Source organism: Miscanthus floridulus, chromosome 10, assembly GCF_019320115.1.
Source record: "Miscanthus floridulus cultivar M001 chromosome 10, ASM1932011v1, whole genome shotgun sequence".
Taxonomy (NCBI): Eukaryota; Viridiplantae; Streptophyta; class Magnoliopsida; order Poales; family Poaceae; genus Miscanthus; species Miscanthus floridulus.
In genome coordinates this window covers 77,773,664-77,785,305 of record NC_089589.1, presented here as the reverse complement: position 1 = coordinate 77,785,305, position 11,642 = coordinate 77,773,664, and positions in this window count along the sequence as shown.

Here is an 11,642-nt window from a genome sequence, read left to right as displayed (position 1 = left end):
AGGAAGAAAAAGGCGAGGAAGCAGCGACCAAAGAAGGGGGCGTAGCGGGCGAGGATCCAGACGACTGAAGGTTGAAGTGATCTGACCAGACGCTTACCGACCGAAGGACGACAACGATGCCCATCTCTCTGAACTACTAGAATAGCTATATCGTTTTTCCTAAAGCTTCAATCTTACCATTATTTACTTAGTATATGCTCCTACAAAAGCGCCCTGACCCGAACACTTTTTGGCCCGGGGCGCTCAGGGGCTCCACTAGGGTACACTACTATCATTATGCTTAATGACTACCTCCCTATGTTTGTTTACCTATGGTTGAATTCCTTCCTACCCAACCAACGGGATAGTTTGTTCCTTAGTTTTGCTTTACGTAGCTTTGCTTTAAAAACATTCCAACCGATCGCACCCCACCTTTCCCTACGGTTACGAGCAGCCGAGCCTCATGGGCCACGCCCCGGGCTCCCAAGGTCACGGCCTATGGGACAAACGGGAAGGTATGAGAAAGAAAGAATAAAAAACAAAATTATGCTAAGGGAAAACTAAGGAAAAAAGGGAACATGCTCCCCCGAACGGAGCAATTCCATCACAGAAAACAAAACCGACGGTAGTCATTAAACACACAGTAATATTTACACGGGGCTCCCCCACAAACTTAACTTTTACATTTTCTACTACTACAAATACTACTGCGACTGCAAGGGATCTTCTCGGTTTTGCTCCCTCGGCTTCGTCAAGCGCAACGGGTAGGAAGCGAAGGGACGCCCCATGTAGGCCATGCCGACTCCATCACGAATGACGAGCGCGGGTCCCGGTCGGACATTTCCGACTAAAGCTCTCTGAACCCCATCACTTAGGTCATCAAGGTCCCGGTCGGACATTTCTAACTGAAGCTCTCTGAACCCCGTCACTCAGGTCATCAAGGTGAGCATGTGTTCATTAATACAAAAACTGTTCACACAAGGGCTCACCCACGATTGACGAGCGCAGGTCCCAGTCAGACATTTCTGACTGAAGCTCTCCGAACCCCGTCACTTAAGCCATCAAGGTGAGCACTACCAACCCCCTCTATTTCCTTACAATCATTTCATACATCCATATGCGCATTCATTCCATATGCCCGCGCCTCCTGGACGATTCAGGCCCTGAACCGCCCGAGGGCTCGAGAACTAAGCATCACACATGCAGCGAAATGCATCACAACGCTTCGTGTTGTGTCACGAAGCGGTGGTTGCCTCATTCGACATGAGCAACCAATAGAAAAAGGGGAGAAAACCATAGATGAGCCCCGTGCGGCCCTTGCTCGATCTGGCAGACCAGGTCGTCTCAACCTTCTCGTTCGATCCAGAACCTCTCGCTAGGCCCATAGAATCTCCATCGAGGGGAGGCCATTAGGCCACCCGGGTTGATCTCTGGAATGACCTAGGTATCTGCTGGGTTGCAGGTAAAGGAGTAGTGGAATGTCACAAGAGGGCTATGTCTACCCCATCACGAACGACGGACCCAGATTCCGCTCGATCACACCCGTTAGCGAACTCACCGAGCTAGTCTTCGAGCCTGAGCAATCGGGACAAGAGACGAAACTCAGCCCCTCCGGTTGTGAGGAACCGAGGATGGGGTAACGCACACAACTCACATCGACCCCCACGAAGGTCTGACAGGGCTCAGGGGCTCAAGACAAACGCCAAAAATCTAGGGACTGTGACTCCGAACTCGTGTAACGACTTCACTTCCGACTGCGCTCCAAAAAATCCAGGGACCGCGACTCCAAACTCGTGTAACGGTTTCACTTCCGACTGCGCTCCAAAAAATCCAGCGCCCGCGACTCTGAACTCGCATAACGGCTTCACTTCCGATTGTGCTCCAAAAATCCAGGGACCGCGACTCCGAACTCGCGTGAAAACTAACTACCTCGGCTGCCCAGGCTGCACCGACGCTAGGACCCACGGTCTCAGTCTCGTCCGACCCCTAAACTAACTATTTAGAAACCACGGCATGCACCGACGCCAGGGTTTGTCAAAACTAACTCCCTCACCCGATCCCACGGCGCGCATCGACGCCATGATCAGTGAGCTCTCTCACCACCGAATAACTCCGACTCACTCGATTCCACGGTGCGCATCGACGCTAGGATCAGTGAGCTCTGGTGTGTCCAAAACACGGACTCCCTCACTCGATCCCACGGCGCACATCGATGCCAGGATCAGTGAGCTCTGTCTCATCCAAAACATGACTCCGACTCACTCGATCCCATGGCGCGCATCAACGCCAGCATCAGTGAGCTCTGTCTCATCCAAGACTGACTCCCTCGCTCGATCCCACGGCGTGCATCGACGCCAGCATCAGTGAGCTCTGGCTCGTCCAAAACACGGACTCCCTCACTCGATACCACAGCGCGCATCGACGCTAGGATCAGTGAGCTCTATCTTGTTCAAAACACGACTCTGACTCGCTTGATCCCACAGCGTGCATCGACACCAGCATCAGCGAGCTCTGGCTCGTCCAAAACAGGGACTCCCTCACTCGATCCCACGGCGCGCATCGACGCCAGGATCAGTGAGCTCTGTCTCGTCCAAAACATGACTCCGACTCACTCGATCCCACGGCGCGCATCAACGCCAGCATCAGCGAGCTCTGGCTCATCCAAAACACGGACTCCCTCACTCGATCCCACGGCGCGCATCGACGCCAGGATCAGTGAGCTCTGTCTCGTCCAAAATATGACTCCGACTCGCTTGATCCCACGGCGCGCATCGACGCTAGCATCAACGAGCTCTGGCTCATCCCAAACATGGACTCCCTCACTCGATCCCACGGCGTGCATCGATGCCAGGATCAGTGAGCTCTGTCTCATCCAAAACATGACTTTGACTCACTCGATCCCATGGCGCGCATCAATGCCAACATTAGTGAGCTCTATCTCATCCAAGACTGACTCCCTCGCTCGATCCCATGGCGCACATCGACGCCAGGATCAGTGAGCTCTGTCTCATCCAAAACATGACTCCAACTCGCTCGATCCCACGACGCGCATCGATGCCAGGATCAGTGAGCTCTGTCTCATCCAAAACACGACTCCGACTCGCTCGATCCCACGGCGCGCATCGACGCCAGCATCAGCGAGCTCTGGCTCATCCAAAACATAGACTCCCTCACTCGATCCCACGGCGCGCATCGACGCCAGGATCAGTGAGCTCTATCTCGTCCAAAACACGACTCCAACTCACTCGATCCCATGACGCGCATCAATGCCAGCATCAGTGAGCTTTGTCTCATCCAAGACTGACTCCCTCACTCGATCCCACGACGCGCATCGATGCCAGGATCAGTGAGCTCTGTCTCGTCCGAAACTAACTGCCTCACCCGATCCTACGGTGCGCATCGACGCAAGGATCAGTGAGCTCTGTCTCGTCCAAAACTAACTACCTCACCCGATCCCACGGCGCGCATCGACGCCTAGATCAGTGAGCTCTGTCTCATCCGAAACTAACTGCCTCACCCGATCCCATGGCGCGCATCGACGCCAGGATCAGTGAGCTCTGTCTCGTCCGAAACTAACTGCCTCACCCGATCCCACGGCGCGCATCAACACAAGGATCAATGAGCTCTGTTTCGTCCAAAACCCTTGACTGACTCCCTCGCTCGATCCCACGGCGTGCACCGACGCCAGGATCCACAAGCTCCCTCTCACCCAATCTCTCAAAACAAACTAAAAAACCACCTCGGCTGCACAACGACGCCTCGGGCGACAAAATTCTGTCTCAGACTAAAAACATGCACACACACGCCCACCAGAACAACACCCCCCAGATGGTTCTGCCCAAACCGCCCAGGGGCTCGGGGGCTACACCCACGGGTGCGCTCGCGCGCACCCACCAACAAAACAGAAAACCTCCCCTGATGACACAGAAAACCCCCTAGACGGTTCCGCCTGAACCGCCCGGGGGCTCAGGGGCTACACTCGCAGGTGCACTCGCGCGCACCCATCGGCAAGACAAAAATCCCCCGAACAATTCGACCCGAATCGCCCGGGGGCTCGGGGGCTTCTGCCGGGTTCATAAACCCAGGGTCCCTCGGGGACCGGCTTCTGCGCCAAGGCTCGGCCCAAGAGTCTAAATACAACAGGCCGGAAGGACGGCTCAGTCGTCGACCTGAAGGTCTGGACCGAAAGGAGCGACGCCCGCTCATCGACCCCTTGGGCCCACCACTCCGATCGGAGCACTCGCTTTGGCCTCTAGCCGCCTCCGGACGCCCTCTCCGATCAGAAGGCCTGGCCCAAAGCGCTACTTCCGACTCTGACCCTACGTCCCTCCGACTGGGGCTCATAGGAACCCTGCTCACCGCACTTCTTCGACCGGGGCACTCAGAGCCGACTGGAGCCATCCGACCAGGGACGCCCGCTCGGTAGGAACCAGAAGACGTGCGGAGAAAGGCAAGGCAAGGCTCACAAGTCAAAACCACTGTACCAGGGACCATACCCTGCATGAAACAGTACTCTGCAGCCACCTGACACAAACAATAGGCGCCGACATCTCCCTCTATAATATTGTAGGGGCCGCTAAAACTCCCATACGATAAGGCCCTCCACGTGTCTCTGGGCATCAATAGCGGTATGAGTGCTAGGATTTACCGTACCGGGTGAACATAGCGAGACTCCTCACATGCCTCTAGGCATCGAATAGTATTTGCAGGTACCGACGTCCACCATCCCTGAAAAAGGCAGCACGACCTCCCATATGCATCTAACATTCATCAACAGTGTTGTAGGCGCCTATCATTATCTGGTACCCGCCGGTGTGGGCAACAAGGCTCGGTAGGCGTGGACAACAAGACTCGGTAGCATACGCACCCTCTCCCTCTCACTTGTAAAGCCATCTCCTTCATCTATAAAAGGGGGTGCGCTTCCTCCAACAAAGGGAGACCGAGACCAGTTGATCAGAGTTCCTTAGATCGATAGCTCTCAACCACAGAACCGCCAGGTTCGGACCTCAAGCATCCGCTTGAACACTTAGCTCATAGCGAAGTTCCTGTCACTCTCGGCCCTTCCGACCAGAACCGACTGGACCTCTTGTACACCCCATCTTTCTCCTTCTCGTTTGTAACTCCACTGCAAACTTTGAGCACCTAGACTCAGGAATAAAGTCACCGACCGACCTCGACTAGACGTAGGGCACGTTGCCTGAACCAGTATAAATCCTGTGTCATTGAGTGCTAGGCCACCTCCGATCACAACGTACAGCAAAACTACAAATATTCACTAGTTGGTTACTTTCTGCACCGACACATAGTATGCCATGCCTACACTATTTATCATGTAACGGAAAAAAGAAAACAAAAGAAAAAAACCCTTCATATCACCGGCTGTAGAAAATAAATCTCTTAAATCTTCATTTGTTAGATACCAGAATAAATGCTTTGATATCTTTGGATACTCGGTATTAGATTAATTGCCCAAAATGCTCATATGTCCAATATCACAATAATCGATTTACATATCCACATGCCCAACAAGTATCTAAGTAAAATGGTTGATACTTTCTTTTGATCGATATCAAAATAAACGTTTGATATCCCTATACCCTATCAATGCCGGCTTTTGGTTTGAGCCGGCAGTGATAGCTGCACAGTACAAAACCCCATTTCCTCATCCCTCCTCCCTCCCATCCCAAGCACACTCATCCAAGGAGGCGTCTTTCCCCACCTCTCTCACCATTGTTGCAACCATTTTTCACCAAAATGCTCATGGGCGGTCTTGGATTTTGAAGGAGGGGCATGATCTTGTTGCTTTAAGGTTAGTAAGGGCCTGTTTAGTTCCCAAAAATTTTCACCCCAAAGTGTCATATCGAATCTTGCGGCACATGCATGGAGTACTAAATGTAGACGAAAAAAAACTAATTGCACAGTTAGGTGAGAAATCGCGAGACGAAACTTTCGAACCTAATTAGTCCATAATTAGATACTAATTACCAAATACAAACGAAAGTGCTACAGTAGCCATACAGTAGCCAAACCCAAAAAAAATTTGGGAACTAAACGCGCCCTAACAAGAATCCACTCCTTTGAATTTGTAGCTTTTCAATTGTCTTGATGGCTATATTGCATGATTCTCATGCTAGTTATTTCTCCATTTTAGATAGCACTTTTCAATTGGATCTTGTGGAAGGCATTCAAATTGTGGTGAATCCATCTTCCAAAAGGTTGGTGTCTATTAACTTATTTAATTCCTAGTAAATTACATGGTGGTTTTGATGATTGTTAGTATGTAATGCTTTAGTTCTTGTATGGAGTAGAGTAGAGTTTTTTCAAGAGGGCTACCAATTTTAATTTTGATGAACACGTCCACGTGACAGCTAGGGACCCATTGTTTTTAGCTAGAACTGTTATTCATGAAGGCTCAAAATTTTTATTTTCTTATAATTAGTCTCCCCATTTTTAATAATTGTTCTTCAAGAGGGGGCTATCAATTTTAATTTTGATGAGCACATCCATGTGACACCTAGCAATCCACTGTTTTGAGTTATAATTGTTTTTTATGAAGGCTCCAATTTTTATTTTCCTATTGTTTTTGTCTAGTGCGTTTGAGTATGGATTGTTGGAAGAAGGTAGTGTTTTTGTCTCCTTTGATAGCCCAGACTTTCTTGTATCATTGCCTGTGATAGGTTTCCTGTTTGGTGAGATGAGATTGTGCTGGTGGGTAAGTTCTTTTTGAATAGTTTGGTTCAGGAGGTGTAGTGGTCTGGCTTGTTGCTGAAGGAGTTGTTGCTCAATGGTTACTAGTTGATCTGAGAGTTTGGGTTTGGTTTTTCTCCAGGTTTTGAGGTCAAAGGCTAGGTACTTGGTTTTTTGATAGAAAGGATGTTGAGAGGATCGTTGCCAACTTTTCTTTGCCACCTGTTGGAAGTCCTGTTCAAGAAGCTACCAGTTTTCAAATTTGAAAGGTTTGTTAGTGTTAGTTATGTTGGAGTGAAGAATTGTGAGGATGGGCACGTGATCACTTCTCATCATGGGGAGACAGTAGATAGTAGTGGTTGGGAACGTTGTGCACCATTCTGCATTGCCTAAACAACGATCCAAATGCTCATAAGTCAGGTTAGAGTTGAAACGTTTGTTGGTCCATGACCATTATAACCTAGATCAAACAAACCACACTGTTTAACCATACAACAGAAATAATAGATGCGTCTAACATCCACTGGTCTCGGGCCCAACTTTTCATTAGCATTCATGATATTATTCAAATCCCCAGACATAGCATTGGCAAGTTAGGATATTTTACTACAAAAGTGGACATTCTTGAGTAGCCATGTGTTGTTGGTCCATGTGTAGCTCATAAGTCGGGTTAGAGTTGAAACGTTTGTTGGTCCGTGTGTAGCCTGCGGTAGGTCATCTTGAGTAGACTAGAGAGGGATGTCATTAGCCTTAGGCTGATGTCCTTGGCGATGGACATTCTGATGCGCATATGTATACTGGCCTGGGGATGCACATATATGTATACTAGCTAGCACCTAGATCCACCCGCCCGACTGCAAAAGTGGGAGGAGGTGGAGTATCCCTTTTGATAGGTATGTTGTACTTGTTGTGACGAAATGCAGGTTGGCTACCTAATCTGGGGGGTCTGTTCTGGTTGCACCTTCTCATGCTCGTTTCTAGGCTAAGCTGCAAATTTGAGCCTTAGCTTTCTGTGGAGCGGTGACGTTTTCTCCTGAGCTTGGGTTGTCGATCTGATTTGGTGTTGCACTTGTTGCCTTGAGATTTCTGAGATCTGTGTCATTCCAGGATCATACACTATGGACGGCATAGGTTGTTGGTGACTCTGGTGCCTAGTTGAAAGAATTTTGATTTGTCGAACTAGGCATTCTCAGACACTGGAAAAAACCCAACACAAAAATTACAAATTTTATCAGTCCTGTGATAATGGACAAAGGCAATTATGGATGTGTGGGGGTCAATTTTGACTCTTATATTTGACTCTTTTGGAGATGTTGATATTTGCTCTGGCTATGACACAGTCTTCTTCCGTGAAGAGAGATTGTGTATTGATTTGCTCTCAATTTGATGGCTCCCTTACTTATTTCAGCAAGTACTCAAGAAGTTCTACTATTCTAATCTCATTTGGAACTCCAAAGGACTTAGCCAAAACATAAAGAGGTTTGAATCTGTAATCTTTTATGGTTTTGCTAGGATCTACCCATTGTAGCAGCGAAGTGTTACGGCCTATGCTCCCTGGTTGAGGATTCCACTCAAACTGCATGCTCTTTAAATTCTTGAAACATGCGAGGAGCAAATTTGACTATATTGAGATATACTCTCTTGAAACATGCGAGGAGCAAATTCTTGAAACATGCGTGAGTAGCTTCGTAGCTTTGCTTCCATGGTCTTTTCAGATCTACTCTGATTGTCTGCAGTGGGATAGTTCTTGCTGTGCCTTGGGGGCTCACCACCTTCATGAGGAGGTTGAACTAGGACTGTCGTCTACCTTTTCTTGACCTCTTTGTGGCACGTGAGGTGAGTTGCAGACGCTGCATGGACCTCTTGAACTCTGCTTCAGGAAGGGTGTGTGAGGTGGCTGAGGGATTTATTTGGGATGTGTAGTGCACATCTGGCGGTTTGGGCAAGATTGGTGGCGGATATCCATCCACGATGTGGTCTAATTCCATGGTGGCAAGAGGAAACAACATGTTTGCCAGATACGAGAGAGGAACAAATCGAGGGGGTTCCTCCTCATAATAAAGCATCTTTGGGTGGAATCAGAGAGATGAAACCAGGTAGAGCGGTGGAATTAGAAAGAGGCATAGCGGTGGTGGGGGGTGCGTGGGGAAGCGAGGCGATTTACCGCACAGTAGTCATTCAGAGAGTTGCTGATGGTGGGAGCAGGTGTCGATTTTGAGGGCTTGTTGACCGAAGGGAGCTGTTAATCGATGAGCAGGTTTCAATCATAGGTTGGATCTTTGTGGTGGGATCGTGGTAGATGCAGATTGAAGGGGAGAGAGGGGGGTAGAGGGGAGGGAGGGGATGAACCGGCAGTCCGCCTACTCTAGAGCTTCCGCTCTAAAATACCTGCTTGGTCTTAGTTTTTTTTTTTGATAAATCAGCTCACAGTAGAAGGTCTTTGAAAAAATATATTTTTTGTATTATATATTAATGATCTTTTTTGTTTTTATGTTTTCATTAAGTTGATGTTGGCAATGAAATTTGGTGGAGCGATGTATGGCCGTGGACATCTTCATCTCCAGTAATAATTTTAAACTATTTGCCAACCTTTTAGGTACAATGGAAGTAGGACCTACACCACCATCTGTGGCATCTTCATGGGTACTTCACCGATGAAAATGTCAAGGTAGTGTAGGACCTATAGCTACTGTTCTATTGTCGCTCGCTATAGACCTGAAAAGTTTGCAAACATTTCATAACTATTTTCAAGGGGCAAGGATCTGCACATGCGAGTCGTGCATAAAGGACCTTTGAGAATTTGGAAGGAGAGTCTACCTTTATGGTTTTAGCTTTTTCTTCTTGAGCTTTGTATAAGCTCCTTTTCCGGCATGACTTGTGTTCCTGTAATCCTTTTTACCATTATTAATAAAAGCAAAAAGAAAAGGTGGGGAATTTCCCCACTGTTTCGTCAAAAGAAAAACATGATATATCCCTGCGACAAATCTCAATAGCAAAGTTAACGAATTGTAATGTATATTATGAAGAACCAGAAGAATTCCCCGCGCGTTGCTGCAGGTATATATCCAAGAGAAAATACGGATGAATTGGTTAGCCGCTAGCTCCATTATGGAAGTGGAGTAGAGGAGATGGAAGGACATGAGAGTTTGATGCTAGACGGAGTCATCATGGAGAAGGTGCAGGGTGAAAATTTGTAATGGCTTGGACCCATAGTTGAATTGGTGGCTTAGGGTGCATTAAAGGAACCAAGTAGAGAATAATATGGTGTCTCTTGATGGCTTAGTGGCTTGGCGGCAAATGCAATTTAGTGTTTGAAGTTATTTCTGATGGGGCTCGCGAATGCAATTTAGTGTTTGTACTTAGTGACTTGGTGGGGTTCAGGTGATGACGTGGCCTCACGAAAACTCAAAGGAATAGGTAGTGGGGTTTTGCTTTATAAGAGTATAAGATTGTTTGCAATATAATACGCATGTGAAATAATTTCGCATACAAAACCATATATATGCAATCACTCTGGATAGGTTTTCCAGAAAAGCCATCTTCGTTGTCATCTAAGACAGTTCATATGCCAATAAAAGACTGTCTACAATGTAGAACAAACCGATTTTTAAAGCTGTCATATCCATGTCTGTCCAGTGGTTGGCTTTGGCTAGGCCCTCGTTTAGTTCAGCGCGGAATCGGCGCCGTCAGAGAGTACTGTAGCACAGTAGCTACTGTAGTATTTCGTTTGTATCTGGTAATAATTGTCCAAACGTTGACTAATTAGGCTCAAAACGTTCGTCTCGTAAAATACGATCAAACTGTGCAATTAGTTTTTGATTTCGTCAATATTTAGTACTTCATGCATGTACCGTAAGTTTAATGTGACGGGGAATCTTCTTTTTGCATAGTGCCAAATCCTAGAAATTGGGGGAACTAAACACCCCCTAGATCGTCTTTAGCTAATGGGTACCCATCGTGTACCTTGGTCCATAGATTCGTACCTCAGCTGCGTTGAGGACAAGTCAACAACTCAGTGAGGCCAGTCACTTTTTGATGGTTTTTTTTGAACGGGTGGGCCATGACAATTGACAGGTAAAGCTGTCCACAGAAGAGGGTGGGAAGATAAGGGCCACGAGAAATTGGTTATACTGTCTCCAACAGATGATCTATATGAATATTTAAATCTCAAATGGATAGTAGAAGATCTAAAATTAGTCTTCAATAGAGTACCTATATGGAAGATCTATTTGAGTTGTCTGAGAGACACAACCCAAATATGAGTATCATCTCTTCTAAAAACCCATTTACAGAAAAGATTCTCTTCTGGATCATGTTGTTGGGGAGGATGTCGAATATATATTGAACCATTTAACTGGAGCACTACCTAAATGTTGAATGGATTTTGTATTTTGGACGTTATTGTTGGAGAGAGTGTTAGGAGGACGGAGGGGATCAGAGCGCGGACGTGCGGGTGCGGTGGTGACCGGTGAGTAAGGCCACTTCGGATGCAAACGGCGCGGCGGCGGGCAGCCCGTCCCGCGCGTCCGCAACCGCCGCATCATCGTTCGCGGGATTCTGCGGCGGCCCGTTTTTAGCCGCGTACGCGTGCGGCGTTTCCTTCAATCCCGCGACGGCCCGTTTTGTACCGCGTGCGTGCGCACGAGCCGCTATGAAGACGCGCGAGCCGCTTGCCTGCTTCCGTAAAGGCATGCAACGCGCAAGTACAGTAGGAGCTCTGTTTGCTTAATAATGATGCAAATTAAGAAAGAGATTCACCTAAAAATATCAACAAAAAATAAAAAATAGCTATCGATGGTTTTTTAATATCCTATAACAGATAAATCAAAAGGCATGTAGTATTACATCATGTGGCAATTTAGAAATAAGGTTTAGACAGAACTATGAATTGAAGATTGGTAGATGCCACCGGCCTCATTCTAACAAGTATTCCTTCCGTCTCAAAACAAGAGCACATCGCGCATATCGAAAAGTTA